This window comes from Eulemur rufifrons, chromosome 5 (genome assembly GCF_041146395.1).
Source record: "Eulemur rufifrons isolate Redbay chromosome 5, OSU_ERuf_1, whole genome shotgun sequence".
NCBI lineage: Eukaryota > Metazoa > Chordata > Mammalia > Primates > Lemuridae > Eulemur > Eulemur rufifrons.
The window spans coordinates 40983429-40993070 of NC_090987.1; the positions used below are offsets into that span (position 1 = coordinate 40983429).

At 40.4% G+C, this 9642-nt stretch overlaps 1 non-coding gene across 1 annotated transcript; it reads left to right on the forward strand.

The window, feature by feature from the left end:
• The first annotated feature begins 9173 nt into the window (after positions 1-9173).
• LOC138383601 (U6 spliceosomal RNA) lies at positions 9174-9280 on the forward strand. The gene has a single exon (XR_011233655.1). It is a non-coding gene; the product is annotated as a U6 spliceosomal RNA (small nuclear RNA).
• Positions 9281-9642: the final 362 nt, after the last annotated feature.

The window sequence follows — 9642 nt, forward strand, 5'->3', positions numbered from 1 at the left end:
AACAAAGCCCCTTCCTTCCCTTTTATACTCTGTTCCTAGTAGTCTCCAGTAGATTGGTTGTGTGTGTGTGTGTGTGTGTGTGTGTGTTTTGTTGGTTGTTTTAAGTGGAATTTTCCTCATTTCATAACAAAGAAATGTTTCTGATAGACATAGTACACAAATAGCATAGAAATATAAGGGAAAAAAATGTGAAGGGCCCAGTGTTTAGAGATGATCCATGAGATAGGTGTATTTGTGAGGAAGCTCTAGAAAAAGAGACTCAGAAGGCAAAAACATAAAGGTTGCCAATAAACCCAAAAATAAGGTTCTAAAAAGCCCCCAGAGATGGTAAGGAACTTAGAGAACTAGAAAGTTGGCCAAACAAATGTGGTAGGAATATTCATACATGTATATACTAGAAATAGTATTGAGAGCTATGCTTCTCACAAACACAGCAAAATCAAACAGAACTATTACTGGATAAAATCTTTAGCTTTAGTTTACTATAATGCCTTGGTTATGTGATAATAAATGCTACTTGGAAATGCAGCTCTTGGGGATATATATCTTCTAGGAATTTATTCAGCTCCAGGTACCAGAAAACTTTACCTTCATGGTTTAAAAAAAGGAAATAAGATTTTTCACATGCAAAAATGTTGTAGTAGGTAAAGTACTGACTGTGGTTCAGCAATTTGATGCTGTCAGGATCAGGGTTTTATTGATTCTCTTGCCCTTTTCCTAATGGTCATAAAATGTCTTCAGCTATCATGTCCCTGGTCAAGGTAAGAAAAAGGGGAAAAGGACTGTGCTAGCCTGTTCTGTTTAGCAGAGAAAGAAAAATTTCTTAAAAGAGATTGTTTTTGCAGAGTTTTCCTAGAAAATAGAGATTTTTGGCAAGTTTAGGTGTAATGCTTTATTGGAAGATACTAACCCCAGGTAGAAAGAGTGAGGTAAAGGGGGAGTGAGGAGGAGGTAAATGCAGCTTGATATATTTCCAGACAAGTCCCTGCTTCTTTGCACAAGGCACTAAAAAATGCAACTGTTGTTTGAACAAGTTTACACCCTTGGCCTTCTGAGATGTCTCCAGACAGGCTACATGGAAAAACCATGCCTGAGAATAGTCCAATGGAAGGAGCAATGGAAAGAGAATTTATTCTCTTCCAATATCTGTCTTTCATTGGTTTGAGTTCTTCCCCTCTGAAGTTAACTCCCTTACCTGGCCCCTTTAACAGCTACTAGGGAAGCCAGTTTCCATGTCCTGAAATGTGGTACTTACTCTGAGTTTGGGAGTGATAGGAGGAGCCCGAGCCAGAGACTGGATTTCACACAGCATGGAGTTCATCACCAAGGCAACAGTTGATATGGAGCACGTGGCTGAGAGTCTGGAGGACAGGTGATGCTGAGAGAATATGAGGAAACACACAAGGTGTATCTAATACAATGTATTAGTGGACTTCTGATTACAACTTAGCCTGATCTGTGTCACGTGGCCACCCTCATCTGAATAGGAGGTGGGAATGTGAGTATTTGTCTGGAGCTGAGCACATGGCTGACCTCTCAAAAATCTGGATTAGGTTGGCAAGGACGATGGGGGAATAGATATTAGGTAAGTAACAGTAGGTGTGCCAGACAGGGACTTCTGTTTTATACAACAGGAACCAATTTTTCTAAATGAAGGAAAAAAATTTGTTGGAACAATATTAGTATTTCTCAAGAAGGCTCAATACGAAGGCTGAAGAGTCAGGTTCCTGGTTGTTTGGAAAAAAAGCAAGAGCTATAGAAATCCAGGTGACCAGAACCACATTCAAAGTCATGCCACACTCAAGGAATAGCACAATTGTGGTGGTGTGGCTGCTGCCCCTGGACACTGGATATTGTCATTGATGCTGTTGCCACTGGATACTGCCATCTCTATCGTGGAATGAATTCATTACTTATTTACAGACAATTTTCAGATTCAAATTCCTAGGCAATGGTATCCAATTAGCTGCTAGGTGCTCATGCTCTCCCTGGAGGGGCCAGGGTTTCCATTGAGGTGGACAAGACCCTGGCTCCCACCAAGTCACACAATTGCAAATTCTCCACACTTATTAAGGGATTCAGACGCTGGGCAGCTAAAGGAAATTGGCAAATCACTACCATGGTCCATCTCTTTAGCTACCCAACATCCACTTACATGCTAGCTCAGACCCACACTCTTCCCCCAAAATGCTTCTGCAGAATATAATGCAATTACCTCTCAACTGATCAAAAACATACTCACTCTTATTATCAAAGTGAAGCATCCCAAAGTCTCACCAGTTGCTGTATCCATCAACAAGTGCAGGGTCTTCGGCTGATGTCCTCTCCTCATCCAGGTCTGACACAACATTGCCTCAGTGGTCTGTGCCATATGAGCTATATTTATAAATTTAGCTGCCACGCACACATTATGTATGAGACACCTCTTTTGAGTCCCTTCATATCCTCTTAGTTTCACCTGGCTCAGGTGCTGTTGACAGTTTGATTTGCCTTGACTGCTGCCAGCTGCAGCAGCTGCAAGCTGCAAACCATGGGTGGGCTCAGAGTCACTTCATGTGAGTGTAGCCCACCAGGGAACAGCGGCCTATGGTATGGAACTGCAAGGGTCCTGTGCAGCGGTGAATGGCTTGGCTTATTGGTCAGACCCTGGAAGGCATAAAAATAGAAGACAGGGGCAAAAAGGGAAAGGAGATGTGGACGGACCCATGAGAGTGGTCATAAAGTATATGGATCTCATGTTAAGACCCCCAAAGAGCAGCAACTACAAAGGAGGCTCTTAACCCTGAAGCCATCATAATTCTCTTTTTCTCATATCCCACTTCCAGTCCATCTGGAAATCTTAATGGGTCTACCTTCAAATTATATGTAGAATCCAACCACCTCTCACACCTCCTTGCCACTACTCTGGTCCAAGCAAACTTAATTTATCCCAATAGTCTCCTAAATGGTTTTAGCCCAGATTTGCCACTCCCCTTCATTTTATTCTTCAATGCAATGAACAGATTGAGCTTTATTATAAAATGTAAGTCATAGCTTGCTATTCCTCTGTTCAAAATCCTCCAGTGGCTTCCCATTTCATTCAGAGTAGAGGTCAGAAGTCTCACAACTTCCCTGCAAGGCCAAGAATGCTTTGGCCCCATGCCCTCATCTCCCTCATCCCCGACTCTCCACAGAATTCCCTCTGCTCTGGCCACATGGGCCACTTTTCTGCTCCTCCAACAGGCTAGCCCTGTTTACCCTCCTGGGTCTCTGCAGTGGCTATTTGTTCTGCCTGGGCAAGTCTTCCTAAAGGACCCTGATGGCTCACTCTCTCACCTCCTTCAAGTCTTGGCCAAATGACACCTTTGCAGTGAAGCCAAGCCTAAATCTACTATTAAAAATTTTAACACCTGCCAATACAACAGCACTCTTTATCCCTCTACCTGGTCTATTTTTTCCATAGTTGTTAACACTTTATATATAGTTTACTTATTTTTTGATGTTTATTGTCCACCTCCCACACTACAGTGTAAGCTCCATGAGAGGAGTGACTTTTTCTGTTTTGACATTGATGGGTACTTGGCATTCAATACCTGATATGTAGATACCCAATAAATGTTTCTTGAATGGATGAATGCCATTGAGTGAGGCTGGAAGCTTTCAGGCGTCCCTTTCTTGCTAGTGCCAGCATATCGTGTGAACCTCCTGTAAACAAAGCTCAGCCACCCGCTCCTAGGGAGGTCATTAGTGAGCGTGGCCTGGGTTGAGGAAGGAGTGGCCCTAGAGGGCCCTTTAAAAGAGAAATGTGTGTGCTGGGACTTTCTAGACTTTAATTGAAACCTAATGCAGTATTACCGTAGAATCGGGGAGTAGACAGTAAATGAGGACACGGAGGCCCTGGGAAGTTAAGAGACGTGCCCAAGGTCACCTAGCTATTCAAGTAGCAGAATACAGTGTACTTTTCCTAAATGGAGCATAGATGTGCTCCGTTTTGTTAAAGCAAGATAAAAGTGAAAACGATTTTACAAATACATAGTGGGCCTGACATGTGGGTGTACATTTTAAAATTTCCCAAATGCATAATATTCTTGTCTGTCTTGTTTCAAAGAAGGTTAGTCATTTCTGTCATCCTGAGTGGTATGACACCATCAGGATGGCTGTGGCAGCTAAAAAAAACACAGAAAGCACGTAGCACGGAAAAAGACTCAGTCACAACAAAGGCTGGCTTTCCTTATCAGCATGAACTTGAGAACCCACTGAGCACCCCCAAATATACATTGATGATGATGCTGTGAGTCACCGCATGACTCATAGCTCACTGACCACTACAAAACAGAAACATGAGGAATAATTTACTGCTTGGGCCAAAAGGGCTTGAAAGAACTTTCCCACCCACCCTATGAGTGATACATCAAATTAGGGGTAAGGCGCCATCTCTTTCTTCTTCTTGGAGTGGATTAATTCTCCTTCTTTGTGCGTCTCCCCCAGAGACGTAAGGCCAGATAAGCCTCTGGTTTTACTAATAATCTCCCAGTGAGTTGTTCTATTCCTGTACCTGCCTACTTGGGCTCATTCTGCAAAGAAATCTAACCCAGAAGAGTGCCTCAGCACACAAAAATGTACTTCATCACTCCTCAGAGCAAGATGGCTTCTTGGATCAATGTTTTATTCCTTCCCTCCCTTGACCATGACACTAAACAGACCCATAATAAACCGTCCTCGACTACACAAGTAAGAAAGTTATTCTCAGAGCCAAGACATTTTGTTCTTCAAAACTGTTTCTCTCTTTTACTTGTAAGAATGAAGGAGCCAGAGACCGCAATTTGGGAGCATAGAGAAGATTAGCAGAAATGTTCATGTTTCTAAAAGAATAAGTGTTTTATTCTCCAACATCTTCTGGGGGGGGGGCGGGGAGGGGGGCTGCTCTTTTACTCACATGCTCTGTGTGGATAGGTTGCTGTTATTTCTGTTTTACCCAGAAGGGTCCTGAGGAGGTTGGGAGATTCTGCCCAAGGTCACGAGGCCAGTCCTTCACAGGAGCTGGGAATGCCTATTCTCCCCTGCCTGGGCTGTGCCTGACACCCACGCAGTCCATCCTTCAGGCCCCAACCGCACCAGTCCACATAGTGAGGCTGACATAGGCCTTCTGGAAGCAGGAGGCTATCTGACACTTGGATTTTCTCTCATTCAGAGGACAGCATTTTCTCCCATGTAAAAGTAGTCCCTTACATACACATGTCCCCTGCTTTTGAAGCAGTGGGTGCTCCATAAAGAAATACCCCAGGGGAGAGTGTTCTTCTCTGCCACTTTTGTTCCCTCCGTACTTATAATAAGCTCTTAATGGCACCAAGAAGGCGCCTTCTGTCTGGGTCTCCAGTGCTGCTCAGGGATCATAGTCTCGTTAGAAATGATGTATGGTGGGCAGCCGCAGGGGGCCCAGGTTTTGCCTGGTGCAGGGGCCGCCCCAGCTTCTTTGCACACCTAACATTATTTGATGATCCTGTGGATGAGAAGTAATTGGATTGGTATTTTCCTGGAGAGAAAAGTCGACATTGAAAATTGAAAGGAAAGCTGCTGCCTTGGTGAGGTGAGCTCTGGAGCAGGTGGCCAGCGTCTCTCCCATCAGGGAGACTTCTTTGCCATTCTCATGGCAACTCCTTACATAAACATCAGTCGAATTCCTACTTTTGTTGGGTATGAAGCTAGGATTGGAGATACAGGAATAAATATTGCCCGAAATAGAACAAGAAGAGCCAGAGGGTAAGCAAGTCTACATCTGTTGAGAGTAGGTTGAACCAGGGAAACCAAAACAAAGTTCAAGTCCAAAGGGCAGAAGGAAGACCGAGAGTCAAGAGCTCAGACGCTCATCAAGATTGGAGCTAAGATTTTTAAGGTTCACCTGTCTTGGCTCAGATCAATCAATAAATACCCGTTCCCAGTGAGATAGCAAATATAGTCAGCTTCATTATAGTCAGCTTGATAGAACTCACTTCTATCTTGGTTTTATTTTTTACTTTTTAAAAAATATTTGCATTTCCCTGATGATTAGAGATGTTGAGCATTTTTTCATATGTTTGTTGGTCATTCTTATATCTTCTTTTGAAAAATTTCTATTCATGTCCTTTGCCTACTTTTTGATAGGGTTGTTTGATTTTTTTCTTGCTGATTTTCCTGAGTTCTAAATAGATTCTTGTTATCAGTCCTTTATCGGATGTGTAGTATGCGAAAATTTTTTCCCATTCTGTAGGTTGTCTGTTTGCTCTCATGACTGTTTCTTTGGCTGTGCAGAAGCTTTTTAATTTAATCAGGTCCAATTTATTTATTTTTGTTGTTGCTGTGATTGCCTTTGGGGTCTTCTTCATAAATTCTTTGCCTAGGCCAATGTCTATAAGAGTCTTTCCCACATTTTCTTCTAGAATTCTAATAGTTTCACACCTAAGGTTTAAGTCTGTTATCCACCGTGATTTGATTTTTGTGAGAGGTGAAAGCTGTGGGTCCTGTTTCAGTCTTCTACATGTGGCTATCCAGCACTATTTATTGAATAAGGATTCTTTTCCCCAGAGTATGTTTTTGTCTGCTTTGTCAAAGATTAGTTGGCTATATGAGGATGGTTTTATATCTGGATTTTTTGTTCTGTTCCACTGGTCTGTGTCCCTGCACTTGTGCCAATACCATGCAGTTTTAATAACCACAGCCTTGTAGTATAGTTTGAAGTCTGGTAAATTAATACCTCCCATTTTGTTTTTATTGCCTAAAATTGCTTTTGCTAAACAGGGTCTTCTCTGCTTCCATACAAAGTGTAAAATTATTTTTTCTATATCTGTGAAAAATGATGTTGGTAATTTAATAGAGATTGCATTGAATCTGTAGATCACTTTGGGTAGTGTAGACATTTTAACAATGTTGATTCTTTTGTACCCCCATAATAAGCTGAAATAAAAAAAAGTACAAATTACATTTTTCTAATACAATTAAAATAAACACAAGTACTAAAATTAAAAAAAAAAAAAAAAGAAAGTATTTAGAACCCAAGATGTGGTTACTGTGTATACACATTGCCACAGGCCATCATTGCTTTTAGACCTTTTCAATAAACAGAGCTAGGATGTGAAAAAAAAGGTATTAATTTATTTTTAAAAAAATTGACAAATAGAACTCACTTTTAATTAGGAACATTTTATTCATAGTTTAAATATGTTATATGTACTTGATGCTAGTTCATCTAAACTATTGATTGATTTCTCAACTTAAAAGTTCATCATTTATGAAGTGATATGATCTCATGGATTTGCTTCCAAGTAGCCCAGTGGGAGAAGTAGATGGGGTACTGTCCAAGGCAAGACAGGCAATGAATTGAAAATTGTTTAAGTTGATCTTGAACTCCTGGCCTCAAGTGATCCTCCTGCCTTGGCCTCTCAAAGCATGGGGAGTTACAGGCATGAGCCACCATGCTGGGCCAAAAATTGTTTAAGTTGGATGATGGGTACATGAGGGTTCATTATTTTATTCTCTTTGCTCAGTCAGATACATGCTTACTAGTGCTTATTCCTTTAAAAACAGGTCCCAAGCATATCTGTGTCAGTATGGAAGTTTGAAAAGAACCAAACCTAGTTCTGCCATGATCTGGTTGCATGATATTTGACAAATCCTTAGCTATTCTAGGCCTCTGTGTTCATTGTAGGTGGGGATTAGGTACTTAGAATTGAATGCCTTGAGGACTTAAATAAAAAAAAAATGTGTTGCTCTAGAGAAATGTCCTAATCACCAATGATATTTGAATTTAATTTCACCTTGCTTTATCTGTAGACCAAATAAATTATGTCATAAGTTTGTAAATGTGATCACTGTATTAGATATTCAATGTTTGTTTTTAGAAAACAATGAGGTAGGAAAATATAATGTATATATGTGTGAGAGACAGAAAGAGACAGAAACGGAAATAAGAATGTAAAATGAGACTTTAAGGAGAATCCCCAAAGCATTAATAGCTAGAGAGACACTGCAGAATGACTTGGTGTAGATTCTAATGTACGTAGTCTACTGAGGAGTAATTTTTAACCAACTGGACCAAGTCATCTAGGCAAGGGATGAAAATGATTAGCAGTCACTCAGGAAAATTTCAACAAACGGATGACAAAGAGATTTTAAGAGAAGATTTGTTAAATGAGTGCTGGAGCACAAAACAGCTACTTAAGTTGTTGAAAAGAGGAGAGTTGAACTTGGAAAATCTTTGCATTGAGTAACCTAGCAGTAAAGCTTAAAAAGATTAAGTTTGACTTCTGACAAAAGGTAGTGGATTAAACACATGTTTATATTTGCTCCTTCCCCAAATCCCATCTAATGGCAATCAAGGAATTTTTTTTAAAAGACTAAACACACAAGAAGGGGAAGATTGGAGAAGAAGACAACAGAATGAAATAGTGGAAGAAGGAAAGCAGATGGGATGAGTGACATTCTTAGCAGACCTGAGAAAAGGGAATCCTAAGCCAGCAGTGAGAAAAGCAGAAATTTTCCTGATTTACATAGAAGAATCCCTCCATGACTAAGGGGTTGGCAGTGCTAGATTCTTCTGGAAGTGGGACCAAGAGTGGAGATTGAATAAGGATGCTTGGTTGGAAGTCTAGGGACTACCCAGGTCCCAGATGGCCTTGCACAGTCTGATGAGCCCACAGATGTCCAGCCATTTCTTCACTCTGGAAAAAGAATATTTTTATTAATAAAAAGCAATAAGCAAAGGGAACTTCAGCCTTGGTTGAGTGTGAAGGTACTGGACAGAAAAGGGAGATTTAGATCATATTTGCATCCTAGATTCTGAGCCAGCTGTCTTCCTACATTCAGGTGCCAGAATATTGGCCTTTATCCTCCAAAGAGGAGATTGGGGATTTTTTTTCTAGGATATATGATTGGTTTAACAGTAAATGTCTAGAGATATTTTGAAAATTTTTCATTTAAACAATCCAATCAGACTACAATAAAGTAAAACTCAGAATAGACAAATCCTCCCATACACTTGGAGGTTTTTAGTGCCCCTATCTTAAATATGAACATTCAACCAAGAAATATCAGATGACAGAAAAAAGTATCTACAGAGACCAACTTAAGCAGGAAAAAGCAACATGGAGAAAAAAGTGTGGAGTTTTAAAAACATACCTACAAATTATTTGACATTTCTCACATCAAAAGGTGGAATCTATGTGCTTACTTTGACAACACATATACTAAAATTTGAATGAGACAGAGAGAATTAGCATGGCCCCTGTGTGAGGATGACACACAAATTCATGAAGCATTCCATATTTTTGGCTGAATGGATAAAAAAATACAAGCCAAATATCTGATGTCTCCAAGAAACACACCTAACCCACAAGGACTCATTCAGACTGAAGGTGAAGGGATGGAAAACAATATTACATGCAAATGGAAACCAAAAGGCAGCTGGTAGAGTCATTCTCATATCAGATACCATAGACTTTAAATCAACAAAAGTAAAGAAAGACAAAAATAATCATTATTTAATGATAACAGGAACAATTCAACAGAAGATATAATAATCCTAAATATTTATGCACCTAACACATGTGCACCCAGATTTAAAAAGCAAACCCTACTTGATCTAAACAAAATGTTAAACAGCAGCATGGTAATAGCTGGGGACTTCAACAC